Source organism: Symphalangus syndactylus, chromosome 2 (genome assembly GCF_028878055.3).
Source record: "Symphalangus syndactylus isolate Jambi chromosome 2, NHGRI_mSymSyn1-v2.1_pri, whole genome shotgun sequence".
In the NCBI taxonomy this organism is placed as follows: Eukaryota; Metazoa; Chordata; class Mammalia; order Primates; family Hylobatidae; genus Symphalangus; species Symphalangus syndactylus.
The window spans coordinates 20,715,230-20,734,817 of record NC_072424.2 but is presented as its reverse complement, the minus strand read 5'-3'; the positions used below and the strand labels follow the sequence as shown (position 1 = coordinate 20,734,817).

Here is a 19,588-nt window from a genome sequence, read left to right as displayed (position 1 = left end):
TGAAACAAATCTCAAGTGGGTTAATTACAGTTTGTTCTGATTTTAACTCCAGCAACGGGAATTTTCATGGCATTTAGATAAGTTATCAACTGGGCTAGGTAACAGATAAAAGATTGCATTTTCTTTTCCAACATTTGGGAGGTACACTTGCACAATAAGTGCAACAATTTAAAAAATCGGTCTAGACTTCAATGAATGAAAATTATGCTTGTTAACTGTAGTGTCTGGAGTCCGAGCTGGGGTGTCAGTTTTGCCTATCCCTGGGCCACCGTCAAACAAAGTGCCAATTCGAATGCTTTACGTTTCAATTTGAGAAATATTGTTCTAATATGGCAACAATGTGGCTGTTGTCCTTTCAAGCGCTCTGCGATTACAGGCTCGTTTTATGCAAAACAAATGGCAGGTAATTGTGATTTAACTCTTTTCAAGTAAATTACAGTGAGTGCGTGACACAAAGCTGCTGCGGACCCTCCTTTCTCTGTCAATAGTTGAATTAATGATGGCAGGAGTAAAAACAGCAATTGTGCACAACGGCTCTCCCCGGGTCCCCCACCCCAGCCAAGGGGGAACCTGCCAATCAGGCTGCGCCACCACCAGGCTGGGAAGCCTAGGGTCGCCGATGTTCCAGGATGGAACGTTCTGGTGTCACCATGCGGTGGGGTGGGGGGTGTCACAGAGCTGGGAACTCGCTCAGAGCCAGGGTCTCTGCTGGGGTCAGCGTCTGTGGGCTAAGGCCAGGGCGCAAACTGCGTGGGCACTGCGGGCACCAGGGGCTTATGGCGCTGGAAATGCAAGGCCGAGTTGCCGGCGCAAAGAGTTCCCCGGGCGGGTTGGTGATGCGGCGCGCTTTGATAACAGGTTAATGCGGCCAACATTCGCTCCGCGAGAGATCCACCGGAGGGCTCCGGGAGACTGCGGCGCGACGGAGGGAGAGGCCCCTCTGCGAGCACCCTTTGGGCGCAGTGCGGTGGGCTATGCTCTGCGCATCCCCGGGCGCGCCTGGGTTCTCAGAGCCCAAGACCTGAGCCGCTCCGAGCGCAGGGTGCCAGTTCTCGTTCAGAAGCGGGAGAAGTTCAGGTGAGACAGGAGACACGGGGGTGAGGAGACCTTTGAGAGGGCCGGCCGGGAAAGTGGGGGTCGCCTGTGGCTGAGAGGGCCGCATGCCGAGGGTCCCGACCCCAGGCTCACCACAGGCAGCCTGGCGCGCAGGAAGGGGCTTTGAGATAGAACGTAGCACCTGGCTGAGTGCTTAACAACGATTGAACTGACCTCTGAAGGACTGTGGGCCCTGACCACTTCCCCTTGTACTTGGAACAAAATCCAAACTCCTTCCTGAGGCCCATGGGACATACGTTCTCAGGCTTTTGCTGGGGCGTCTGCTCTAAAGTGCTCTGGATTTGAAATGCCAGGAAATCCTGCCTGCCCTATCCTTAAAGGGTGACTTGGAGCAGATTCCTTAACCTCTGTGGCCTCCCAGCTGTAAATGGAATTAACGGAACCCCACCTTCAAGGGCCCTTATGGGCACTTCATGAGCTACCAATAGAGTGCTTAGAATGTGGCCTGGCACAAGGTACAATGCCCAGTAAATATTAGCAGGAGTCACTCCGCCTTAGCCATGTCCATCTTCTTCATTTTCCTGGGCCTCCCTAAACGTGTCCCTGCCACAGGACCTTTGCACTTGCAGGCAGAGCTCTTGCCCTGCCCGTCATGGCTTCTACTTCCGGCCTCAGCTCATCCTTTCTGGATGAGAGGATGAGACCATCGACCATCCCACCCTTCGCTTTCATAAAGCTCTTTGTTTTCTTCCTAATATTTATCTTGATCTGAATGTCGCCATTTGCTTAGCATTTATTGTCTGTCTTCTTCTCCCCAAAATGTAAGTTCCATGAGAATGGGGACCTTGTGTTCTTGTTCTCTGCAGGTGCCCAGCACCTTGATCAGTACCTGCTTTGTAGTAAGCACTACAAATTGTGGATTGGATGAATGGAGTCACTTCCCTTCCAACCTGCACGCCAAGGTGGTTGAACTGCCTCCTTTCTAAGTGCCAAAGTCTGTTTTACAAGGCTGTAAGTGAAATCACTGACATGGAAATTATATTTTCAAAATTAGAGGAACAATTTTCTAAAGAAATCTAGGTTCTCAAGAAGGATGCCAGACAACTGGAGACTTTTCTCTATGTCAGCATCTTTCTACCCTGACAAGTTCTGACTGTGGGCTGGAGCCAGCTTCTGTGAACTCTCTCCACAGCTCCCTCTTTCTGAGGATGGGGCTTGAGGGATGGTACAGGGGCCTTTGGGATTCCTCTCCAGTTGAGGGCTGTGCTGGCTGTGGCCCAGCTGGGCCCTAGGAACCCTCTAGACCTCCACCCACAGTGCAGCAATGCCTGCTTTATCTGCCCTTCGATGCCCCCTTCCCACTCCAGTGACTGCATCATGTAGCACTGGCCTTTGTCCTTAACCTCCTTGGTCAGAGCTTTTCTGTTCCTTTGACTGCCCCTCTGTGGCTTGGCATTAGTCACAGATTCACACCTGCTTTTTCTTCTCCCCAGAGCCAGCTGCTTTAGACTGGCTCCTGCTAGGCTTGCCAGGCGGAATGAGGGAGTCTGAGGGGCTGGGTGGGGCTGAGATGAGTCAACTGGCCAGGGTCATTGTGTCTCAGTGCCCCGGCTGGAGCCAGGGGCGGAGTATTTCCAAAACTGGCCTGCCTCCTGTCTCATGCTATTTATTTACTCAGTGAGATCATTATAAACAATGATATCTGGGCCACAGTGACCATCCTTGGTGGCAGTTTCCATCCCAGGGTCCTATCTTTGGGATAGAATTTGGAGAGGGTCTCTTGCTATCCAGAGAACAAGAAATATAAATACTCAACTCATTCACGTATCCAAAAGCAGCTGCTTAGCACCATTGGGCACAGTGGTGGGTGCTGGGGACACAGATACAATAATAGCTAACGCTTGTTTGGCACTTCCCATGTGCCAGGAACTGCTCTAGGTGCTTCATGTGTGTTACATGACTTCATACAATACTCATTAATAGGTTCTTTTATTGTCCCCTTCTTATAGGAGGCAACTGAGGCTCAACACAGAAACAGATCACATGGCCAGGAGGTTGCAGGATCTCGGCTTGGAACCAGGACCTACACTCCTGACCATCATGCTGCACTGCCCCTCTGTTTCAGTCCCCAAAAGGGATAGGACACAGCCTCAGCCCTCTTGGGGCACAAAGCCACAGAAGCAAACAGAGAAGGTGGGTGGGAGGAAGTATCTCCCTGCATAGGAGATCAATAGTGACATATTACGGCTCTTACTACATACCAGGCCCTGTTCTAACTGGTTGACACATACTATTAGCTGTTGAAATCTTCGCAGCAACCCTAGGTGGTGGGGAGTAACATCACCCCCATTTTATAGGTGAGGCAGATCCTGCAGCTTGCCCATGATCTCGGGGCTAGAAACTGGCAGAGCTGGGACTTGAATTCAGAGACCCTTTGCTCCAGAGTCCCTGCTGTTACCCTCACCCTGCATGAGGCCTCTGTCGGAGAGTCATGGTGCCCACGTGCTGATGTGCAAGCAGCCCAGAGGGTGCTGAGTCTCTGATTGCTCAGGTGTTACGAAAAACACCCTGTGCTTAGAGTTCGAAGATCTGGCTTAGAGCCCCAGAGCTGCTGCTTCCTAACTGAAACCCTCAGGGAATCTCCATTTCCTTGTTTGTAAACCGGGGTAATGAGGTCAGCTCTACCTGCCCCCCAGGGCCACTGTGAATGAGGATTAAAGAAGATAACGTACAGGGAAGCGCTCTGTGAAGTGCAAACTGCTGACCTCAGAAACGCTCAGTTCCATGGCTCTGGTCCATGCTGGGCCCACCTCAAAGTTCATACCCTCTAGTTCAGGATGCATGACCCATGGAAAATAAGAAGTGATTTTAAAAAATTGCAAAACAGCTATAAAAATAAGATAATGAGATGTCTCATTTGATGATGCAGATTATTAGAGAATTAAATCTGTTACTTTTTTTAAAAAAATCATTTTCTAGAAGGATTGGATTCAAAGGCACCTGGGTCAACACATGCAGATGCCTGCAGGCCAGGCCTGGTGCTGGTGCTTTATGTGGTCAACCCCAGTGGGCCTTCTGCAGCCCTGGGAGTTGAGACTGAAATTGCATCCATTTTATGGGCCAAGACATTGAAAGGTGAAAGAACTGGAGCTAATGAACAGAGGAGCTGACCTCTGAACCAAATGCAGCTGACTCCAATCCCCGCAGCTTTGCTGCAGCTCTGCAGAATCCTCACACCAGCTTGAGAAGAAGGCTGCCCTTCTCTTCTGCTTCAGAACTTTCCGCTTTAGCTGCACATATATCTTGAGTGACTCCTCCCACAACCTCAGCACTTTCATGTTTTTCAGCCCTTCCTGTTTTTTTTTTTTTTTAATATTTTTAGTTTTTGAGACAGAGTCTTGCTCTGTTGCCCAGGCTGGAGTGCAGGGGTGTGATCTCAGCTCACTGCAACCTCCACCTCCCAGGTTCAAATGATTGTTGTGCCTCAGCCTCCTGAGTAGCTGGGATTACAGGTGCGCATCATCACACCTGGCTAGTTTTTGTATTTTTGTAGAGATGGGGTTTCACCATGTTGGACAGGTTGGTCTTGAATTCCTGGCTTCAAGTGATCTGCTTGCCTTGGCACCCCAAAGTACTTGGATTATAGGTATGAGCCACCGTGCCCAGCCCAGCCCTCCATATTCTTAGGGCATCTACCACCCACATAATACCCCTGTTGAGTGTCTGGAGGCCAATTCCACAACCTGTCCACCTACCCACCAGCTTGCTGCTTTTGTGTGAAAGGCTTGTGGTCAACATCCTGGACTTGAGCAAGGTGCAAGGCAAGGGAACACCCTCCATCCCCAGGAGCTCACTGTGGGCCTGGACCTCCCCCAATGTGAGCAACACCTTGGAGGGCCAGGATGGCATGTGTACGACAGGCGGTGTAGCCTTGGGTTTCCCTCCATATTCACATCAGACCTGCCTCTGGCCCCAGAGGCTGAATTTATTTTGGCTTAAGTGACAGGGTAGTTCGAAATAGTAAAAATACTCCCTTCCCGAAGCCACTGGGTGAATCTAGTAAGGTTGTGAAGGGGATGTGAGCTGCCTCTGGGATTGTGGTGCCACCCTAAATGGGCTGCTGGGCCCTGGCATGGTACTTGGGTTACCAGTGACTGGTGACTGTACCAGGATGTCAATATGCCCTTGGGAGGGTTCTTGCCCTTAGACCATGACTTCCAAGGAGGCCGATTTAGGCTGTATGATGGGGCATGAGGATGATGAAGGCATGTTCACTGCTTGCTTTGAACTCATGGGTGACCAAGAGCAACTCCATGCTGAATGAGTGCAAGAATGGGAATGAGGAGTCACTATAGGACTCCTCAGTGTAGCCACTGGGGATGGAGGCCCCATTCCTTGCTTACTAGCTTGAGCAAATTATATTATTTCTCTATGCCTCAGTTTCCTCATCCATAAAGGTAAGATCCTAACTGGATTGGGAGGAGTCAATTATGCAATATATAGAAAAGCATTTTGAATGGTGTTTGCCACAGAATAAGCAGGCAGTAACTATTAGCTGACCCGAAAATATCAGCTCGACGTTATCTTCTCTATGCACATTTGCCTTCCCATTCAAAATACATAACACACAACAGTCACAAAGTGGAATGCCTTTTCAACTATATGTTGACAAGAGATGAACCAGAAGTATATTCCTGGTTTCACCACTTACCACTGTGTGATCTCAGTGACCTAGTTTTCTGTGCTTCAGTTTCTTTATCTGTTAAATGGGTATAAAATTTAAAAAATCAATTACTGATAGTGAGGACTAAATAGTGTACATAAAGCAAATAGTGCTTATTATTCTTCTTCACCTCCCTGCCCTTTTAACATTTTTCCCTGTCCAAGCCCTTTTGAAAGACCGATGTGTTCTCCAAGCCAGTTTTCTTTCCTTTCTGGGTGCACAGGAAGACACTTCCCAACCTCCTTTGGGGTCAGAGCCCCATGTAACTGAGTTCTGGCCAGTGGCATGTGGGCAGGGATAATATATGCTGCTTTCAGGCCTGGCCCCTAAAATTTCTTGTAAGATCCTTCTTGCTTGTTTTCTCCTCCAACTGGCAACTGACTGTCAATGCTCAGCAGGACCTTGGGAACTATGTGTTGAAGATGCTGGACCCCCTGCCAGGAAAACCCTGCCCTTCATTGCCTGTTCCGTGCAGGCCTGCTTGGACTGGGACACTTTGTATGAAACCATTGAGACACACAGGGTATTTGTTACTGCAGCTAGCAGTAAGCCTGTCCTGACAACACTGAATTTTATAGAACTTGTATCTAGTGTACACACCTACTTACACGCATTCAAGATTTTGCATGTATTTTAGAGTCTTCTTGGTTCCAGCCCTCTTAGGCCCTTACTGCCTTAAAAAGCAAGACTCCGCAGTTGTTATTGATGGTAGTGAGACAATTCCTGAGAGCAACTTCCTGGCTTCAGGGTCTCCCTGCAACAGAGAGGTTCTGAAGACAGTCCCTTACCTAAGGAATTTTAGTGACAGCTGGCCTTTCAGGGCACAGGTCTCCTACAAAGGCACCGCTAATCACATCGACACTCTCCTTTGTGCCACAGTTGCCGAAGTGCTTGCTCTTAGCCTCATGGCTCACCCAATAGATTTGATGGATCACAGGTTAGAGGATCAGGCAGACTGCAGCTCCTCCCAGCTGAGCCCTTGAGACTCTGCTCCAGAGCCCCCTCCTTCCCATCCAGCCCTGCTCTGGTTCTGCCTTGGGTGAGATGGGCTCCCTCAGCGCTGCCTCCCTGTTCAATCCCACACTCCCCAGAGGCCGAGGCTATGCTGTTATCATTCCCCTTGGCTGCTGCAGGGTTGGGGTGCACGGCAGACATCATTTGTTTTGCACAGAGTTGTTGATTTCAGGGATCGGGGACCATCCTGATGGTCTTCTGGAAAAAATAAAATTCCTCAGCTTGAGTGAGGTTTAAGTTAATAAAAGATAATGTAATATATCGAATTCCTGTCCTGTTCTGGGCCCTTCTCTTAGTTCGTTACCACCCCCCCAATCCTATGAGGTGAGTTTTAAATAGCCTATGTCGTAAGTGAGGCAGAGGAGGTGTGAAGATGCCAGGCCCAGGGTCCCAGAGCTGAGGAGGCAAACAGTTGGGTCAATCCAGTGGTCATAATGGCTAGCATTTCCTGGCCCTCAACTGTGTGCTGGGAGCAATGTATGTTAGGTGCTTTCAATGAGTTATTTCATTTCACTTTGATAATTTCCTTATGGAGTGGGGACTGCTGTTATCACTATTTTACAGGTGAGAAAAACAAGTTTTTGTAGGTTAGGAGACGTGGAGCCTAGATTCAAATTCAAAATCCTCTGCCTTTAAAGCTTGCACTTTCACTCCCTCGGCACCTGCAATGCCTACTCCTGCCACTTGGAAAGTGCATCAAGGACCAAGTAGGTGCTCCTCTAGGGGCAGGGACTTTTGGGTGGGAGCCCTCCTGCAGTCAGGGTGAACCAGCACCTACTGTGTGCAAATGCTGGCCCTCAGCCCTGTGATGATGTGCAGGATGCTCAACTGTCCCAAGCATTGGCATCCTGGTAGAGAGGGGGCTGTGTACCTCCACTTCCAGCCCAAATAAGTCAGTGCCATGGAAAGGAGGATGCCGCTGTCCTCAAAGGAAAAAGAGGCCACAAGGGTAGGGGTGGAGATGGCTTTACCCAGTGGGATTGGGATGAGCCTTGTTTATTTGGATTTGAATCCCAGCTCTGTCACTTGTTAGTGGAATGACTTTGGGGAAGTTATCTAACCTCTGAGTCTCAGTTTTACCATCTATAAAATGGAGGTGATAAAAGTACCTACCTAATAGGATGACTAGAAGGATTAAATAAGTGAATTAACATGTAAAGTGTGTGAAACACAGTAAGCTCTATATTATATACTTCTTTACTCTTTCTAATTATCAAGGATTTGTAGAATTTTAATAGGTGAAAAGAGAGGCATTGTATTACTCCGTTTTTACGCTGCTGATAAAGACATACTTGAGACTGGGAAGAAAAGGAGGTTTGACTTACAGTCCCACATGGCTGGGGAGGCCTCATAATCATGGCAGAGGGCAAAAGGCACTTCTTACATGGTGGCAGCAAGACAGAATGAGGAAGAAGCAAAAACAGAAACCCCTGATAAACCCATGAGATCTCATGAGACTTATTCACTATCATGAGAATAGCATGGAAAACACTGGCCCCCATGATTCAATTACCTCCCCCGGGTCCCTCCCACCACACTTTGGAATTCTGGCAGAGACAATTCAAATTGAGATTTGGTGGGGACACAGCCAAACCATATCAGGCATAATGCACCAAGTGAATGCCACAAGCAATTCTTCAGAGTTGAGAAAGCACAGGTGTGTTTTGAGGATAATGAGCATCTCTCTCTGGCTGGTTTTTATAGTAACAATAGAAGATGAGGCCAGAAAAAGAGGTGGGGCCAGGTTGAAGAGTGTATACTTAACAGGCAATTGGGAACCAATGAAGGTTTTTGAGCAGGGGAGTGTTGTGGCCAGAGCTGAGTTTTAGAAAAATCCTTCTGACTGCAAAGCACGGGGCAGATTGGAATGGGAGTAGTGGGAGAAGCCCAGGAGAATCCTATTGTCATTGACCAGGGGAGAAGATAGTGGGACCTGGCAGGACAGGGAGAGCATGAGCTGGCACACATGGCAGAGGGAGGTCCCCTGAATCTTGCTGGTCTGTATGCTGTGTGGGGCGTGTGCTACCTATGCTATGTGCCTCGCCAAAGGCAGGCATGGCAGTGGTGCCCATCTCAGGTCCAAGTGAGTGAGTGGGACCCACTGCAGGGCTTTCTCTTTGCAGGCCTAGGCCTGGAATGCCATCCTTCTGGGCATGATGTCATCAATGGTAGCTTTTGGCCAAGAAAGAGACAAAGGTAGTGAAATAGGGGACCAGCTTCCTTTTGGTCCTGAGAACTCAGGACACCTGGTATCCTCAGGGCGATAAAGCTCCCTGATGGGCCCCCCAAAAAAACAGGTTCCGGAAGACTCGAATGGAAGGGAAAAAGGAGGCAGACCGCTTTTGGGTTTTCATCTAGGTTTTTGAAAAGCAAAGCAGACTGGTGGTGAAAGCCGCCTGTCTGAGGCGTGTTTTATCTTAACCTTTCCATGTAATCCTGAAAGCCCACCTAATCAATTGAAGATCATAAAATATTAGACTTAATGCTGCAAAGTGCTGCTTTTTAATTCACATAACAAGCTCCTAAATAATTCAAATAGCAAACAGACCCTGCAAGTCAATGGTGGGAGGCTGCTTGGATCAGCAGGAGAGTGTCAACACATGCCACATTTCCCAGATCGACTCCATTTCAAGAACCCTATTAAGTTAATTGCCGGTTTCTGACAGCAGAGAGCATGCTGGGAGCACAGCACGCTTTATTAGCCTCCGTGGCATCTGGAGGCCTCAGCCATTTTGCCCCTACTTGCAGGCCCTAGGAGCAGCATGGAAAAAAGTAAATCAAATTATGAGACAATAAATGCTTTTGACAACACGTGGGCATCAGATTCATTGGCAAATCCAAAAGCCTTCGAGTGTCAATTGTTGTTCTGTTAAATTTTTTACAGCAACATCATCTATATGCTGCAACAGCTTCATAGGATGTCAGGAAGCAGTTCCATCATTTGGCACTGCATGGCTGATGCAGGTGAACGTTAAGGGAAGTGAGGGGCCCCACTTACTGACGGAACTACTGGGTGAAGACAGCCTCTAAATAGAATAGGGGTTGGGGAGAACCTTTAAAGAGGCCCTCAGTGATCCCAGAGTCCATGTTGCACATTCAGATTTATAAGCAGATCTGCCTGGGTTTGGAAACCCAGTGGAGACATACGCAGGCTTCCAGAGTGGTCAGAGAGGGCCAGGGAAAGGCAGAGTGAAGGCAAGTTCCCCAGCCTTCAGTGGGGGAGATGTGCTCACTATGAAGTTCCCAAGCAGAGCAGGCATCAAGGCATTGTTTCCATGGCTACCTGCTCTCTACTTGGTGGTCCTGGTATACATTGAGTTCAGAGTGGGATGGAGGCATTGTGGCAGCTTGGAGATCTACTAGCAGGTGCATGCAGGCTCTGATCTGTCCAATATCAGCAACTTTTTTTTTTTTTTTGATATGGAGTTTTGCTCTTGTTGCCCAGGCTGGAGTGCAATGGTGCAATCTCGGCTCACTGCAACCTCTGCCTCCTGGGTTCAAGTGATTCTCCTACCTCAGCCTCCTGAGTAGCTGGGATTACAGGCACCTGCCACCACGCCTGACTAATTTTTTTGTATTTTTAGTAGAGATGGGGTTTCACCATGTTGGCCAGGCTAGTCTTGAACTCCTGACCTCAGGTGATCCACCCACCTTGCTGTCCCAAAATGCTGGGATTATAGGTGTGAACCACTGCGTCCAGCCCAATATGCACCTTTGACACATGAGAAAATTCAGGCAAAGAGAGATTCTGTGACTGTCCCAGTGTCACACAGCCAGCCAGTGGCTGCTGGTTTTAGGACAAAACTGTTCTGATACCTGGCCTAGCCATCTTCCCATATTTTGCCATTTTCTTTCAGGCCTTGAGATTATGGTACAATGGTAACAACCTAGATAAAATCTGTCCTGGCTCAACCACTTGTTGTCTGTGTGTCCTTAATTTAAGGAAAAGATATACAACTTCACTGTCCCTCTACTTTATTGGCAAAATGACGATGGCATTGCTTACCTGATGGATGCTTATGGAGAGGGTTAGATTAAATTACATGTATTAAATATCTGCTTCAGGACCTCAAGCATGGTAGCCAGGCATTCTGCAAAATTTCCTTCCCATTATCTATGTGGGAGAGTCTTAGAAGAGCAAATTTATTGTATTTCTAGATAACTCCGTTAGAAACCAATAGTCTCCCAATGTATTAGGTTTGCACATCTGAATTTTTACAAGAAATTTTCATGAAGTAAAACAAACTACTCTCTCAAATCTCCTCTTGACCCAGTCCTTAGATTTAGCCTCAGTGTCTGCAGAAAGAATGCTTTGTTCTGGATCAGGCCCTTGATACGATCGGAATACAAGAGGAAAGAACATTGGAAAATGATTATCAGGTTTGAGGAGGCTGGGGCTGACTTCCAGCAGGTCAAAGCGAGAGCAGGCAGATTGACTGTTTTGATCCTGGTTCTCCAGGCTGCCTGTATTCATGGAATTGCTGCACTTTGATGTTGGAAGGAACCTCAGAAATGGAGTCTGGCATTCTCATTTCATGGGTGGGGAAACTGAGGCTCAGAAGGAGTAGGTGACTTGTATGGGGTCAAAGAGCTAGTTGGTGCAAAGTCAGTGACAGGAGCTGAGTCTCCTCCCTCCCATTTCTGTCCTCTTTCCAGTTCTCAGACAGTTGGGAACAGACCTTCCTGGCAGAAGAGCTGATTCCACCTTCCCTGGAAGACACAGAGCAATGCCTAAGCATTGCTACCTTCTGCATTTACAGAGAGGACATGCCATTGCCCCAAGACCTCTCTCTGAAAATAATTTTGTCAATTCATAATGAATCTGTAACAAAAACAGTTCATTTTTAAGCACTGAATTCCAGGCATTTTACTTACATTATCCATGCAGCCCTTTGAGGTAGGTGTTACTATGATTCCCATTTTACAGAGGATAAAACTGAGGCTTAAGGGTTAAGAGGCTTTTGCCCAAAGCCACACAGCTGGTAAGAATCAGAGGTAGGACTCTGGGTTCATTTTGACTTATGCTCCTTTCCTGTAGCACCTATCTCTCTTAGATTTCAGGCTTTGGCTGGAAGGAATGGAGGTCTCTAGAAGGTGAAATAGGGAGAGATGGGTCACTTACCCTGAGCTTTAGCACTAGCCAAGATGCGTAGGTACTAGGACCCTCATCCTGCACCAGGACATTCTGCCCCCTTCCTCCCCATGCCCCACTGTGTCTCTTGCTGAGAATGGACTGGTAGCCAGGGACCCAGAGCTCCTTTTTGACACAACCACAAGCCTCAAGTAAATAAGTGTGTATATTAGGATCAGGCTGAGCTGCACATAACAGAAACCCCAAGAAACAGTGGCTTAAATGCAGACAGACTTCCCCTCTGCATTGAAGAAGTCCTGGGTAGGCTGGCGTGGTGGCTTCACAATCATCTGGGCCCGGGCTATGTCTCTCCTCCTGCACTGCCATTCCCAACATATGGCTTTTGTCCTCAGTATTTCAGGATGCCTGCTGCAGCTCCAGCCATTGTGTCTGCATTCCTGGCAATGGGAAGGAGGAAGAGGGTAAAGCAAAAAGGACTTTCTCCAGTTGTCTTTTCTCTCTTTCAAAGAACCTTCCCAGAAGTCCTTCCCTACTAGCTTCTCATGTTTCATTGGCCAGAACTTCATCGTGTGGCCACACCTGGCTGTAGAACGGGCTGGGCAGTAGAGTCTTTGACTGGAAATATCACTGACTCTAGAATACAGGAGCTCTCGGTGGGGGAAGAATGGGAGATTGCATCCTGGAGGAGCAGCCAGCAGGCTCTGCAATGCCAGATTCTGTGCCAACTCTCTTACTTGCCAAAGTCTTGGTGATGGAGAATGGTGGTATTTTGAACCAGAGAAAACTCAGGTTTGATGAGTTTTGTAACACTCTGAGATCACTGGAAACAGCCTGCGATGCCACAGGCTTACGGTGCTTTCAGGGCCATCTGTTCTGGTGGTGGCAACAATGATGAAATCAGTAGCAATTCACACTGTCAGCGGCTTTCACCCCAGAATGTCCCGTTTCAAAATATAAATTTTACTTCTCTGAATTTATTTTCCCGTTCATGACACATTTATCCTGCGAGTCTTCTGAGGCTGACTGGAGGATGGATTTCCTGTTCTGAGCTGCTCTCTGTTGATGATTAGTCTATAGACACAAACACAGACACCACTGAGCCAGCACCATCCATACACCAGCACTGTACATATGGCAAGGCATGTCACCCTCATGACAATCTTGCAGGTTGAGGGATCATGATCCTATTTTACAAAAGTGAAAAGCGGAGGCTCAGAGAAGCTAAGCAACTTGCCCCAATTGCACAGCTGATAAATTCCAGAGCTGGAGAGAATGCTTTCCAGCACACTGCACAACCCCTCAGTTCATTTTCTGTCTTCGCCCTCACCTCACATGGCTGACTGTGGTCCCTTGTGACAACAGGGGCATTCCTGAGACCTCCAAGCATACACTTTCTTCTAAAGTCCTTTTCTTGCCTCTACCTCCTCCTTTCTTTTCCACTCTGGATCTTCCTCTAATCTTGGAAAGACCTCTGGAAAATTGTATCTTGAATGCAGCCTCATCCCTCGACTCCCTTGGCAGACTCAGGCCGCCATGCCTCCTTTCCAGGCCCTGCTGTGCCCATCTGGGCACCCAGTCCAGCCTCCCTTCCTGGGCGCCTTGACTCCCAACTGCAGATGAAGTGTCTGGAAATCATGGTACTGAAGGTAGGGTCCACATTGCCTGCCGGCCTAGGACCAAGATCTGCAAGTCAGAACAAAACACCAGCTGCCCTGTCTCCTGCACCCATCCCCATCCCGGTGAGTGAAGACACAGAACTGAGGACGAACCCGGAAAGCCCTCTTCTCGCAGCCCCAAGAGGCAGGAAGAGAAGTGTGTGTGCAGTGGAGGCCCTGTGGCCCGGCAGCGCCTCTCGGGTTTTGATATACATAATCTAAATATATACTTTGAAAATTGAAAAGTGCTCACATATAGAATGTGGCTGCAGGGAGAGGATGCTCTCATTGAACATGTCTCTTTAAAGACAAAATTTGCAAAGTGTTTTCCTGCCCTTAAGGAGACACTTGAACATGGCAGCAGATGTAAAATGGAAATTGAAGTGTCTCTCCCAGGCCACCGTACACGGATCAAACAGGCACGGTCTATTCTAAGCGCTCATTAATAGCTGGTCTCTGAGGGCCCTGGCAGCAGCCAGAGGATTTTACTCATTAAAAAGGTGGCAAGGTAGAGTTTTGTGCCTTCCCGGCTTGTCGCTGTGTGATCTTGGTGCTCAGACGTCCCCAGCAGGCCTCAAATGAAAGCCCCGAGATTGCTGGCGTGGATAAACCCTTTTTGCCGGGTTTGAAAGCATCACCCACTCATGGATGGGGCGAGAAGCCCTTGCTGTTTGTCAAGGAGATCTCTCTCCTCCTAGGCGGGCCCAGAACAGCATTATCTCAAGCTAAATGCAGAGAGGAAAGAGCTTTCACTTGTCAGCTAAGAAAAGATCATCTGCGATTCTCAACGCAGCTCTGTGGTCATCTCGACAGCCCAGCAAACCACACAGAGCCACCAGGCTAGGCTTTGCGGGGAGGCCTGGGGTCCGCAGATGGCCCTGCCGGGGACCAGACTCTTGGAGGCTTTGGCATCTCCACAGTGCCCACTGGCACGGGGGACGCTGGCTTATTTAGAAGGGAGTCTCTGGCCCCATTTTCTACCCCCACTTTTTGTTTGTTCTCTCTCTTGATTCTTTCAATGTCTAGCATCAGCATTTTGTGAGTGGGGTGACATTGTCTTGTCACTATAGATGCATTCACAGAGGCCCAAGCAGTTTTCCCAGGCATCTTGAAGGCTGCCTTTCCACCCTCAAGCCTCCTGGTGGAGGCCAGGTGGAAGCCTTACTGGCCTCTAGGCTGTGGTGCCTTTGTGTGCCCTGTTCATTCCTGCTCTGGACTTCTGCTGTGGTTCTCCATGACTGCAGCCTCCCCCTCCTCTTCTCATGACCAGCTCAGATGCCACCTCTTCTGAGAGGTCTTTCCAGCCACCCCCCTGCCGGATGCTCACTGTTACCTTAGTTCAATTTGGAAAGATCTGGTTTATTCGGTAGCTTCCTCATTGATTGTGGTCTCACTACACTGCAAGGTGGGGGCTGAGAGGGCATGGACTTTCTTCACCTTGTTACCTTGCTTCCCCAGTGGTTAGCATGACGCTTGGCCCCCAAAGTGCTCCATTTTTTTTAATTTTTAAATTTTTTATTTAAAAAATTTGTTTTTGAGATGCAGTCTCGCTTTGTCGCCCAGGCTGGAGTGCAGTGGCTCGCGATCTCTGCTCACTGCAACCTCCACCTCCCAGGTTCAAGCGATTCTCCTGATTTCAGCTTCCCGAGTAGCTGGGATTACAGGCACCCACCATCGTGCGCGGCTAATTTTTTTGTATTTTTAGTAGAGACGAGGTTTCACCATGTTGGTCAAACTGGTCTTGAACTCCTGACCTCAAGCAATCCACTCGCATCAGCCTCCCAAAGTGCTGGGATTATAGGTGGGAGCCACCGTGCCCGGCAAGTGCTCCATTTATTGAATGCCTAACAAAGGAATGAAGGAGGGGTTCTCCCATCGCAAAGCCCAGTTCTTAGTCACTCCACAAAGAGCAGCCCTTTGGGGATTTAAAAAATGTATGAACTTTAATCACTTCTGGGCTGCAGTCCTCAGCTCTCCGGGTGCAGAAATGCTGTGTGCTGCCCTACAGAGCACACTAGGTCGGGGTCTCCACAGGGACATGGAGTCAAGACTGGGACAGGGAGGAGGGCCTGGCAGAGAGTTTCCTGTAGGGGATGTTTTCATGATACAATATCAACACTGTGTCAAGAAATGAGTTGATCTATTTTTACCCCTCATTAGCAGATATAAAATGTATTGTTTATGAAATGCTTGGCTGTCTAGATCAAACTAAATTACAAAATAATTAAGTTCGATATTAATGAAGTAATGAAATATGTTCAGGGTTGGAGGGGGTGGGGAGACAGGGTGACCATTCTGCAACTTTTTTTTTTTTTTTTAACACAAGGGACACCTGGCTTGTCCCTGATAGGACTTGAGTTGGCCTGTAGAAATGCATCCTGTACAACCACAAATGTAAGGGAAATAAGGCAGGAAAATAAGTTCGAGTGAGGACTCACTGCACAACAGGTAGGCCACAGAAAGACTGGGAACTACACATTTGGCTTTGAGTTTCTTAGAAGGCAAAGCAAAGAGAGAAAGAAAAGCAGTTCTGAGGTTCTTAAGAGGTGCAAGGCCTGCAGCTTTGGAGGGAAGAACAACAGAGATGGAAAAATGGGGATAATCTTGATTCAGTTTTAAAAAGAACCTCAAATAACTCCTTAAAAGATCAAAAAATTATCAGGTACAGTCTTGAGGTGCCCATCCTGGTGCTGAAATGTACCTCCACAGTTACTTAACACTGCCTGGCAGGTGTGCCATGATGCTCTGAAGACCTAGGGGCACCTGGGCTCAAAGTCCACCCAGGCCTCTGTCTGAAGACCCACCATGACTGTACCTCCTTCCTAGGGAGAGTGTATGATTATATCACTGGGTGAATGGCGGATCCAAGAGCAGGTTGTGATTAAGGTGTGAGGGTGCAGAAGTCTGGGGCCCTGGGACTGGGTGAGGCTGGAGGGTGAGGGTTTGGGCCGAGACTGAGAACAGGCATGCACTAAATTCACAGGCATGGCACAGTGCCAGTTGGATGCTGTGGATGGCTAGTGGGATGGAGTGCCAATTGTGGCACTACTGCGCCATGTCCGGGATGTGACCCTCGTCTCTCTGGTACACATTAGGCACCCAAAGTGTGACTGGGCCACAGAGTCCCTGGAATCTCCAGACTGTCCTGACAACAGGCTCAAAGTCTCCTTCTTCCCTGACAGCACTGCATGTTCATCTTTGTTTTGTAAACACCTATATGACACTTGAAAAAAGTCCCTGAATGAGTGGAGGAATTAATGATTGAACGAGTAAATGCCGTGATTATCATGGTCGAAATCCCCTCCTTCCTTCACGTCTCATTCAGGGTCGGCTTCCTTTAGGAAGCCCTCCCTGAATTCTTCTGCCCTTTCCTTCTCAGGACTCTTGCAGTGCTGGCTGTGCAATCAACATGTAAATCCTTCCCTAGGTGCTAAGAATCGGTATGTCTTTCTCATGTTTTCTGTTGTTCCTCACTCCAACTGGACAGCAGAGTCATTTCTTTAACAAACATGCATTCAGCTCTCACCATCTTCCCTGTGCTATGTTAGGCCCAAAGGATTCAAGAGCAAGCCAGACAGATGTGAAGCTTACAGTCCAGGGCAGGGGCTGGTGAACTGCTGCCCACAGGCTAAATGCAGCCTGACTCTTGATTTTTGTAAATAAAGTTGTATTGGAACACAGCCATGCCCATTGAGATCATATGGCCTGTAAAGCCTAAAATATTTCTGATCTAGCCCTTTACAGAAAAGTTTGTTGAGCCCAGTCTAATGGGGAAGACAAGCTAGAAACAGATCATTACAGCAATGACATATGACATGAGGGATAAGAACGAGGTGATAGGCAGGCCGGGCGCGGTGGCTCACGCCTGTAATCCCAGCACTTTGGGAGTCCGAGGTGGGCAGATCACAAAGTCAGGAGTTCAAAACCAGCCTGGCCAATATGGTGAAACCTCTTCTCTACTAAATAATACAAAAATTAACCGGGCATGGTGGCGCACGCCTGTAGTCTCAGCTACTCGGGAGGTTGAGGCAGGAGAATCGCTGGAACCTGGGAGGTGGAAGTTGCAGTGAGCTGAGATCATGCCACTGCACTTGCACTTCAGCCCGGGTGACAGAGCAAGACTCCATCTCAAAAAAAAAGAAAGAAAAGAAAAGAACAAGGTGATGAGGACAGCAGAGTGGGAACATGTGCCTTACTGTAGATAGGGTGGTCAGGGAAAGCTGCTGTCAGGGAAATGTTATGTGAGCTGAGATATGACTAATGAGAAGGGCACTACGTGCACATCTGTAGAAGAGCATTCGTGGTGGAGGGAACAGCATGTGCAAAGCCCCCCTGGTGTGCCTGGCAACATGGAGAAAAGCTAGGTGTCCAGGAATGTAGTGAACAAGGGGAGGGTAGGACAGATCCAATGTCAGGGAGGTGGGCAGGAGTCAGAGCAGGGGTTCCCAAGGGGGGCCGTATTGCCCTCTAAAGTTTATTGGGATATTTCAGGGGCAGTAGGTCGGTGAGCAGGTGCCAGGGAGGATGCAAGGTTTCAAGCAGTACAGGTAACAGTCCCACACAACCGGGGACTGTCCTGGGTCCTGCCTGACTTCAGGATGTCTTGGTGGATATTCACATAGGTAAAAGGCCTATTAGTGAAAATCTGAGCCTGGACTTAACTCTCTTATTCATATAAACAGAAAGTGACTTTTTAGCATAGTTTCAATTATATGTGGAATTGTCTGGGAATGCAACTACTATGTAAATTAAGGGAAGATCACACTGTGTTTTGTTTAGAAGGCTCACAAGCAGTGTTGCCCATGTTGGGAAAATCAGGTCACCCATGGTAACATCACTCTTGGTATTTGAATCGCCAAAACAACATACGTGTTGTCAGTCTGTATTTGTAGCTGTGGCATTCTCTATGGTTTTACACCCAAACACAGGTACCTGATTGCTTTCTGGTGTTCACTAGAGAATCATGTCAGAGGATTTACCCATTGAAATGCATGCTGTTTTGTGACAAATTACTTCTTTTTTGTTTGTATATTACATTATTTTGGTTTTTGTTTTAATTTATGTTAAAATAACATATTTTAGCACAATATTAAAATATAATCTTGTATTATTTTGTTTTTATATTATAGTTAAGATATTATATTTATTAAAATGTCTTACGTGTAGATAAATTATACAATCTCTGAATTTTGTTTCAGGATATCAAAGGAGCATTACAAAATATTGTCTAATAGAAGTACCAGGGCTGGATCCCAAAGTTTTGTGTAGATCTTGATAAAGAGTTTGGATTTTATTCTAACAAGAGTGAAGAGCATGACAATGTTTGCAGAAGAGTGATGGCTTCTTTCAGGCAACAGTGACAATTACACCTCCTCTTTTTCTCTTTGATCTTCCACCCTCTCCCTCCAGCACATGGTACAAAGCTGGGTACCCAGCAGACACTCTGTAAATTAAAGTGCTACCAGCCTGAACAATCTCAGTGGAAGAGCTAAGTGGGTCCATTTCCTTACTTTACAAATGAAGTCGCTGAGGCTCAGAGGGGTTAAGTTCTTTTCCTAAGCTAGGTAATATCTGGTTAAGTAAGATCTGATAAGTGTGTGTGTGTGTGTTTGGATGGGGTGCTTCCGCCTTTCACTTCCCCAGTAGCAGTCAGTCCTATTCCTTTTGACTTCTCTACTTGCTGCTGTACCCACCGGCCTCAGGCCACTTGCCCTGGTCCACCCTGCTCACAGAACTTCCCGCCTGGCCCCTGTTACCTGACCGATGCCACAGGCATCACTGGGTCCCAGGAGCCAGCCTCTTTACTTTTGGACCCCAGGCCAGGATCTAAAAATATGTCTGAGTATTCCCAACACCTATAACAGATGTGCCTGCAAATTACCTGGTCCCAGTGGTGGGGAGCAGGGGAGGAAAGGGCATCCTTGTTCTAAAAGCATTACACATTTAATTTGCAAAGTTACATCACGCATTTGTACACAGGTCAACTTTCTGGGAGTCGATTTCGAAAACAGAGACAGGTCGAGGATCCTGAGGGTGTCCTTTGCAGAG

The 19,588-nt window shown here is 47.9% G+C and overlaps 1 long non-coding RNA gene across 1 annotated transcript; it reads left to right on the top strand.

Moving 5' to 3' along the window:
* Positions 1–654: 654 nt before the first annotated feature.
* LOC134735787 (uncharacterized) lies at positions 655–19,025 on the top strand. The gene is made up of 3 exons (XR_010119270.1): positions 655–1,077; positions 1,923–2,067; positions 18,739–19,025. It is a non-coding gene; the product is annotated as an uncharacterized lncRNA (long non-coding RNA).
* Positions 19,026–19,588: the final 563 nt, after the last annotated feature.